Consider the following 9,727-nt stretch of genomic DNA (forward strand, 5'->3'; position numbering starts at 1 on the left):
GACATCTTTTGTCGCCAGGCACAAAAGGGGATTGGGGATTCGCCTAGCGCTGTGATCGAACAGACCCACTGGACCCACCTCTTAATGTGGCGGGATCTGCACAGTGCATGTCACAGCGCATCCTGCTTTCACTTCAAGGCGCGTCCTGATGCACCCCAGTCTCCCGCGTGACAGGTGGGGACAGGTGACAGGTCCTATACTAACGAGGAAGACATCGCTCTCTCCGACCCCCGGCATCGTGTCCCGACCCACCGTGCTGGAAGCCGACGCGTGCTGTGATTCCTTTACGGAGCAGAAATGACAACCGAGGAGCCGAGAGATCATTTCAGCATTTCGCGTCTGAACGGAAAACACAAACGACCAACTCGGAATGACTTGCCTTTGACGCTTTTCAAAGCGTTCTTTGTGCACGACGACTGCGCCGCCTAGCAGATACAAATGGGTTGTACAACTTTGAACTAGCAAATGGAAGAGGGCTGAAGTAAGAGACAAGATGTAAAAAGGGTTAACTTAAGTCAGTTCTGCCTGAAAATTAGACTTCTAAGCAACAGGGGTTTATGGCAGGAAAGGGGGTTAACTGATAAGGATTCCAGATGCGAGGGGGCATAATCTTAAACTGACCATTTGGCCAGGGTCTCTTAACTGGCCAAATACCATGACCCCCCCCCTTACCATAACATTGAATGATGTCTGAAGCAGCAAGCAAGGACTATATAACCTAAAAGTTTGTACCGGCACATCGAACAATACTTCAGTTTTGTTGTTTCTTGCGGGAAACAAGACTTCGGCTTTATTGTTCCTTGCATGCAATACACTCATCTGTTTTACTTCATCTCAGGATCCAGAACCTTATTCCTTCTGTTACAACAAATTTGGCGTAGTTGGCGGATGCTCCAGAAGGCGCAGAACTTCCCATCGGCAGGAGAGGCGGTCAGCGCTCACATTACTAAGAGGTAAGGACTCCTCTTTTTTTAAAAAAAAGGTCCCGACTCTCTCTGATCGATTGGGAAATCTCTGCTCCCTGCGAGAATCGCCTGAGATGACGGAGTAAACGTGAGTTCCTGAATTCCTCTGGCCCGGGGAAGACACCGGTGTATGTAATGGGTGGTTTGCTGTAAGACCAGAATTTGGTCTGGCAGGCGGTCCGCGGTATTGTGTACAGGCGTTCGAAGCTGGTGTAGGCGTCCCACACTGACAGATTGAAGAAACTGAGTCTCTTTAGTCTGAAGGGAGTGTCCCACACTGACAGGCCGGAGGAACTGAGTCTCTTTAGTCTGAAGGGAGTGTCTCACACTGACAGGCCGGAGGAACTGGGTCTCTTTAGTCTGAAGGGAGTGTCTCACACTGACAGATTGAAGAAACTGAGTCTCTTTAGTCTGAAGGGAGTGAACCCAGGTGCCCTGTGCTGAGCCAGGATCAGGGTGGAGTGGCGATTGCCATGATCCGGCGAGCACAAAGCTTCATCAGCTGCCCTTTGCCACAGGAGGTAAGAGGATGTCCAGTGATGACGTGCTTCCCTGTCCGTCGTGGCAGTGAACAGGTCCTGGTTACAGGATCTCTAAAAAAGGAAATAAAGACTGAAATCAGATCCGACCCACCATGCTGCCACGGCGACGGTGCACTGCCCAGTGAAAGTGGCAGCCTGTCCCTGGACTGTGGGTGGAAACTGGAGCACCTGGAGGAAACCCCCACAGACCAGGGAGAGAACATGCAAACTCCACACAGACAGCACCCACACCCCAGGTCCGGCACTGTGAAGCATGCCCGACGATGCGGAAGGGCTTTTACAAATGAGTGTGTAACTCACACTGGTGCCCAGGATGGCCTGCTACCGGAACGCAACCTAATTTTCTTCATGCAGTTTCTTCGAAGCGGTTCGCAGGAGCTGGAGGTGAGGACTGAGCTGGGGTCCAGGGTGCGAGAGTGACTGCTGATGTCACGTGTGTGAGTGTGTGTGTGTGTGTGTGTGTGTCTGGATCATTGTGAGCGCCGTCAGGTTTGTGTATTTGTTTAAACAAGAGGACGTGTCTGTGCAGGTCTGACTCTGTGTGAAGGTGCAGCTCTAACTGTGTGCGCGGGCGTGTCTATCTCTCTACACTGCATGAGGGGCTAAATCTGCCTCCGAGAACCTATGAAAAGGCACGGCCTGGCCCTCTTCTCTTGCTCCCGACGTACAACACACTGGGGGATGAAGCTGGTGTCTTCAGCTGTAACCCTAGCTATTTATGCAAACAGCTCTTTTATGAAAAGCAGCTCTAGGCCTAGACAAGAGGAACAGATTAAACAAATCTTGGATTTATGGCTTATTCAAAGCAGACTGAGTGCGGCTATACTGTATGTAGGAGCCAGAGATGAAGAATGAGCTATTTAAGGAAATCAGGAGTGTGAGAGAGGGACTGTGTGTTTTTCCTCCCAAAAGAGAAGGCTTGTGGTTCTTTATGCTTTTCTGCACAGGCTGCCAACGTTTGGGTTCTTGGTTTGAATGCTCGAGTTGTCAGGCTGGCGTTTTTTGTTCCTGTTGGAGCCCATAATTGTGAACAAGGCGCTTGAGGACGTCTCTGTGCGGGTGTGCGTTTGTAATGACGTGTGTGTGCCTCTCTGTTTCAGTATAAAAAATGCATTTAAGACATTCAGCCTTTTCATGTTCCTAATATTCTTTCCTTCTCGACAATAATAACTAAGGTGGCTGCTGGAAGAGGTGTTAATGGGGCCAGCAGGGGGTGCTCACCCTGCGGTCTGTGTGGGTCCTAATGCCCCAGTCTAGTGATGTGGACACTGGACTGTAAACTGGCGCCGTCCTTCGGATGAGACGTAAAACCGAGGTCCTGACTCTCTGTGGTCATTAAAAATCCCAGGGTGTTTCTCGAAAAGAGTAGGGGTTTTACCCCAGTGTCCTGGCCAAATTTCCCATTGACCCTTACCAATCATGGCCTCCTAATAACCCCCATTTATGAATTGGCTTCATTACTCTTCTCTCCTCCCCACTGATAGCTGGTGTGTGGGGAGCGTTCTGGCGCACTATGGCTGCCGTTGCATCATCCAGGTGGGGCTGCACATTGGTGGTGGTGGAGGGGAGTCCCCATGTCCTGCAAAGCGCTTTGAGTGGAGTGTCCAGAAAAGCACTATATAAGTGTAAGCAATTATTATTCATTATAATGTAATGAGTCAATTTTTTCTCACCCCTCCATTGCAAGGCATACACAACACAAACACCAGGAACAATTATCTCAGAAGCCAGTTAACCTCCCAGAATAAATAAAAGGTGTTAAAAGTAAGTATCTCCTTTAGGTGAGGACAGACTGGATCAAACAAAAACAACATTTGAAGTGAATTGCAAATGTATTGAGTTGTGATGCAACTGTAACTTGAACCTAACATGACTGGGGCGTGCATTTTTGAAATTGCATTTTCACAGCTGAAATACAAAATGAAGCTGATCGCAGTCCAAACTCAAGGTATTGTTGTAAAACTAAATATTCAACATGTCCCTTTTCAGCTCACTCAGAAGTCCATAGCCTGCAGCCTGGTGCCTCTCTGTCTCTCTCCCTCCACACTGCTGGTCCAGTGGAGGTGCTGTTTGATCCTGCAGGATCTGTCCAGTCTCGTATAGTCTTACTGAGCAGCGCAGGGCTCCCTGGCCCCAGGTACGAACAGTGAGTGTCAGTGCAGAACAGCTCTCTGACACTCCGCTCCCTCACTCCAGCTGATCAGGGCAACTACACAGTGAGGGACCTTAAGGGAAGCAGTATCACCACTGTGATCGTCACTGTGGGCGGTGAGCAGGTCTACAGTAGGGTCACTAGAGGCAGTGCGTCTCTCTCCTCCTCCTCCTCTCTGTCCTGTGGTGTCCAGGCAGTGTGTCTCTCTCCTCCTCCTCTCTGTCCTGTGGTGTCCAGTGGGTCAGTATTAGTGGGCTACACCCAGGCTCACTCCCTGCGAGTGTGATCTCAGCATAGTCTCTGTGCTCTAGGGACACTTGACTCACCTGTCTCTCTCTTTCTCTTTTGTGGTTGACGGATTGAGGCCGAGAGCAGGGCAGTGTTCATGTACTGGAGTGTACAGTCAGTGTGTGTGTATGAACCCCTCTCTCTCTCTCAGTGCATTGTTCATGTACTGGAGTGTCCAGTCAGTGTGTCTGTATGAACCCCTCTCTCTCAGTGCAGTGTTCATGTACTGGAGTGTCCAGTCAGTGTGTCTGTATGAACCCCTCTCTCTCTCAGTTCAGTGTTCATGTACTGGAGTGTCCAGTCAGTGTCTGGATGAACCCCTCTCTTTCTCAGTGCAGTGTTCATGTACTGGAGTGTCCAGTCAGTGTGTCTGTGTGAACCCCTCTCTCTCTCAGTGCACTGTTCATGTCCTGGAGTGTCCAGTCCGGTCTCTTAATGTGACTCTCCTGTCTCTGCTTCAGAAGCGCTGGTGCATATTTTTGAAGTCCCTGAGCTGCATGTCGGTGGAGACAGAAGATCAGGACGAGCCGATGGAGGTGGCGGAGACCGTAGCTCAGGAGAGGAAGAGCGAGGGAGAGGAGGAGCAGGCTGCCGGGATGGACAAGAAGAGGAAGAGGAAGAGGAGGTGCAGGTGAGCAGACAGGGGGGCGCCGCCCGGTCGTGTCTGTGATTCAAGGAGGAGTCTCCTCTTGCTGTTTGATGTCATGGTGACGTCCGTGTCTGTGTCCCTCACACCTGCAATAACAATATTCTTTCCAGGTTCCTTTCCTGGTTCTTTGCCTGCTAAGATCTGGACTGGACTGGACTGGACTGGACTGGTTCGGAGCTGAGGAACACCAGACGACTGGACTGGAGCCTAGGGACAATAGGCTGGACTGGACCGGAGCTGAGGGACACCAGACGACTGGACTGGAGCCTAGGGACACCAGGCTGGACTGGACCGGAGCTGAGGGACCCCAGACTGTGTTGAACCGAAGCTGAGGGACCCCAGTCTAGACTGAAGCTGAGGGACCCCAGTCTGTGCTGGGCCGAAGCTGAGGGACCCCAGACTGGACTGGACCTAAACTGAGGGTCCCCAGACTGGACTTAATCTGTATTGTAATTTTTGTTCTTTTGTTAAGCATCATTAAAATGGTTTAAAAAAAATCTGTTTAGCTTTTGGTTTCCCCCTCCCCCCCCCGAAACGAACGAACAGAGTCTGTCCTTCTCTTTCATCCCGGAGAGTTTGTGGTTGACGGATTGAGGCCGAGAGCCCTCGTCGTCGGCGTGCCACCAGTTGGCGGGGATATAGCAGGGGGGGCATCGTGTCCAATACTCCTTGAAACGAGACAGATTTCAAGCCACCTCCGTCTGAAGAGAAGGAAGTCGACCACGAAGTCCAGGGTGTCCTAGGATGATCTTTAGCCATCGTTTGCCCAGCAGCCATCTCACCCTGCAGCTCCCAGCTGGCAGCCCCCTCCCCACTGGAGCCCAGCAGGTGGGAGCCTGGTCAGTACCTGGAGGGGAGACTCCTGGGAAAAACTAAGGCTGCTGCTGGGAGAGGTGTGAGTGGGGCCAGCAGCTCTCACCCTGGGGTCTGTGTGGGTCCTGATGCCCCAGTATAGTGACGGGGACACTGGACTGTAAACAGGTGGCGTCCTTCAGATGAGACGTCAAACCAAGGTCCTGACTCTCTGTGGTCATTAACAATCCCGGGGTGTTTCTGGAGAAGAGTAGGGGTGTAACCCCAGTGTCCTGGCCTGATTCCCCCCCTGGTCTTGACCCATCATGGCCTCCTAATCACCCCCGTCTCTGAACTGGCTCCATCCCTCTGCTCTCCTCCCCACTGAGAGCTGCTGTGTGCTGAGCGGACTGGAGCATCATCCAGGTGGGGGGTGCACACTGGGGGGGCTGGAGGGGATCCACCTGAACTGGGAAGAGCTCTGAGGGGAGAGTCCAGACTTATTAATTATTATTATTATTCGTGCTGCACTGGGCTTCAGTCCTGGCAGTGAGAGGGGGACTCTGTGATCAGTACAGATACTTATGACTGTATAATAATACACGATAGAAATGGAACACAGGGTAGCGATGTAGTCTCTTCGAAACGTTTTGAACTGCCAGAAGAAGTTTTCACAACCCGGACTCGTGAAGGTACAGGTCTTCTCCCATCGTCCGGAGCAAGGTGTATCGTGTCCTGGTGATTTCTCCCGTTTCGAACGGAGTTTAATGTCGCATTTCTACTTTATTAGAGAGAGGCACTGAACTTTGGGGAACGTGACATCCACCCAGTATTACTAGTAGGTTGATAAATATAAATGTTCTTTTTCCCCCCGTATTATACCTCGCGAAATATAATATGTGTGTGTGTCCTGTGATGGACTGGTGTCCTGTCCAGGGTGTGTGAGTGTGTGTGTCTGTGTGTCCTGTGATGGACAGATGGTACCCAGCCTGGACACCCATGAGACACTGGCTGTGATGGACTGGTATCCTGTGAAGGACTGGTGTCCTGTCCAGGGTGTGTGTGTGTCCTGTGATGGACTGGTGGATCACAATATTAATTCTCCTCCTTGATTCCCTCCTTCATCGCCAGAGTGAAAGCGGGACATGGCAGTAAAAGCTCAGCCCTGCGGCTGGTGGTCCTCTCGGCCACACGGGGGCGCTGTGGCCCCACGGGGGGGGCGTTATGTTCAAGTCTCGCTGGGAATCGCACCGACGCGGCGGAGTTCGTGAACGTCCCAGACACCAAGAAAACGAGAGAGAGAAAAAAGGTCGTTTTCGGGGTTCAAGAAGCAACCCCGAGACTCAGGGAGTTTCCCCGCTGAGCTTACTCTGCCGAAAACACGCAGGTTTTATTTTTTTCCCGTGCCCCCCCTCACACAGGCCGTTTCTGTAGCGTGAAGTTGTGTTTTTTTGCGCGGCGGTCGGTGAAGGGCGAAATTTAATTTATTTTTTTCCCACGGTTTGAGACAGAAACAGCCGGGTGGTGTTGTAGAGAGGTCGACGTGCCCGGTTTTCCTCGTCTGCGAAGCCCGTTTTTTTTTTTTTGGGGGGGGGGGGGTCGTGAGGTCCCACGCAGCGCTCGGAAAAGAAAATGGCGTCTCTTTTCCCCGCAGGACGGGGGGGGGACCTGTGTTTTTTGGACGTGGCCCGAAATTAACGCCCTTGAGCGCTAGAGGGGGGTGGAGGTTGGTCTTTCTTTGATTTGGGGGTCGGGGGGGGGTTGCTAATTTCACTGAACCCCACCCCACGGAAACCCGTGTTGGACGTGGGGGTGCTGAATGCGCCCTCGACGTGATTTTGTCTTTAAATTCAAGTGCAGCTTTTGTAACCCTTGGGCCGGAAACACCTGGACCCGTTTCCCCTGCCTGTCCGAGGTGGCGACTACCGGGGTCGTACAGGGACACCCGGCTGGCCGCCGAGAGTTGGAAAAATAAAATGTCCGCCCCCCAAAAAAAAACAACCGTGAAAAATGTCGGCCATTTTTGTTTCGCGGCCGAGCCGTGAGCGCGTTTGGGGCGACGTCACGGAGGCGTCACAATGAGCCGCCTGACGTCACAGAGCGGCGGATTCTAGCGGGGGGCGGCGCCGGAGCCCCGTGAGCTCAGAGGAGTGAAGAGAGAAGAGGAGGAAAGCGCTATATAGTCTTTTATAAATACGTGTTTCTTCCAATAAAGTTACTTCGACTTAGATCGTTAATTTCAGCTTCAGAATCTCTCTTCAGAATCCCAGTGAAATCGGTAAGTCAGTCAAAAGCGCCGCTGGCGAGAAATAACAAAATAAGTGGAGAAATAAGTTGTTTTTTTTTACCGTTACTCAACTCTTATGGGTGTGATCGTGCTGTAAAAAGATATTGAGAGGAGGTGCACCTCTACACAGAGAGTGGTGGGGGTGGGGAACAAGCTGCCCAGCCCTGTGGTTGAAGCCGATACCCTGGCTTCTCTCCAGACACAGCTGAGTGAGCTCCTCCAGTCAGGACAGGAGGCTCTTCTGTACACAGAGGGTGGCGGGGGTGTGGAACAAAGCTGATACCCTGGCTCCTCTCCAGACACAGCTGGGTGAGCTCCTCCAGTCAGGACAGGAGGCTCTTCTGTACACCGAGGGTGGTGGGGGTGTGGAACAAAGCTGATACCCTGGCTTCTCTCCATACACAGCTGGGTGAGCTCCTCCAGTTAGGACAGGAGGCTCTTCTGTACACAGAGGGGGGCGGGGGTGGGGAACAAGCCGCCCAGCTGTGTGGTTCCGCCCCCTCCCCTCCCCTCTGTGACTCTGCTTGTCTCGGCAGGACGATGGACCGACAGAGATGCCGCACGGCCGTGCGCGGTCGCAGCAGGACCCGGGCCCGGCGAGGCGTCGTAAGTCCACCCCTCCCGCCCGCCGTCCAGCGTCCAGCGTCCAGCCCTCCTCCGACTGGCCTCTCCGCCCCCAGCAGCGCTCGCTGTATTATAATAATAATAATAATAAACTTCACTGATAGAGCACCTTTCACACACATAGCAGCGCAAAGCGCTTGACAGACCAGGTCTCACGGTAACACCTCCAGACGAGGAGAGACACTTCCAGTGGTGATCTTGACTGAGGACACGCCTCGGCTCAAGAGACAGGGTCGCGGGTCCGAGGAAAACCAAGCTGCAGGTCCATTATGGCCTTCTGAGAGCACAGATTGCCTCTGAACGTCCCAGACTCTTCCTGGACACACTGTAGAGACTCACCTGTCCAGACTCTTACTGGACACACTGTACACACTCACCTGTCCACACTCTCACTGGACACACTGTACACACTCACCTGTCCACACTTTCACTGGACACACTGTACACACTCACCTGTCCAGACTCTCACTGGACAGACTGTAGAGACTCACCTGTCCAGACTCTTTCTGGACACACTGGACACACTCACCTGTCCAGACTCTCACTGGACACACTGTACACACTCACCTGTCCACACTCTCACTGGACACACTGTACACACTCACCTGTCCACACTCTCACTGGACACACTGTCCACACTCTCACTGGACACACTGTAGAGACTCACCTGTCCAGACTCTCACTGGACACACTGTACACACTCACCTGTCCACACTCTCACTGGACACACTGTACACACTCACCTGTCCAGACTCTCACTGGACAGACTGTAGAGACTCACCTGTCCAGACTCTCACTGGACACACTGTACACACTCACCTGTCCACACTCTCACTGGACACACTGTAGAGACTGCCCAAGGCCTCTAGTCTCGACACGACTGGGCTGGGCTATGTGGTCAGAGCTGTCTCGGAGATGGGCTTTTTGGCGTCTTCACAGGTCACACCGGTCAGGCCGAACCCGGACTGGCAGCGGGAGAGGTCCCGGCCCAAATCCCGGTGCTTTTCCGTAAGTCTGACCCGGTCGCCTTCCGCGAGACTGGACCGGCCGCCCTGTGGTGGGCCCGGTGCCCCACATCTACAATACAGCTCCCCACACTGACCCCTAAACTCCCGATACCCTACAGCTCCCCACACTGACCCCTAAACTCCCGATACCCTACAGCTCCCCACACTGACCCCTAAACTCCCGATACCCTACAGCTCCCCACTCTGACCCCTAAACTCCCGATACCCTACAGCTCCCCACACTGACCCCTAAACTCCCGATACCCTACAGCTCCCCACACTGACCCCTAAACTCCCGATACCCTACAGCTCCCCACACTGACCCCTAAACTCCCGATACCCTACAGCTCCCCACACTGACCCCTAAACTCCCGATACCCTACAGCTCCCCACTCTGACCCCTAAACTCCCGATACCCTAC

General features: G+C 53.0%; 1 long non-coding RNA gene across 1 annotated transcript; it reads left to right on the top strand.

The window, feature by feature from the left end:
* Positions 1–7,587: 7,587 nt before the first annotated feature.
* LOC138243379 (uncharacterized) lies at positions 7,588–9,415 on the top strand. The gene is made up of 3 exons (XR_011192110.1): positions 7,588–7,666; positions 8,212–8,281; positions 9,239–9,415. It is a non-coding gene; the product is annotated as an uncharacterized lncRNA (long non-coding RNA).
* Positions 9,416–9,727: the final 312 nt, after the last annotated feature.

The sequence above is a fragment of the Lepisosteus oculatus genome, chromosome 14 (genome assembly GCF_040954835.1).
Source record: "Lepisosteus oculatus isolate fLepOcu1 chromosome 14, fLepOcu1.hap2, whole genome shotgun sequence".
Classification (NCBI taxonomy): Eukaryota; Metazoa; Chordata; class Actinopteri; order Semionotiformes; family Lepisosteidae; genus Lepisosteus; species Lepisosteus oculatus.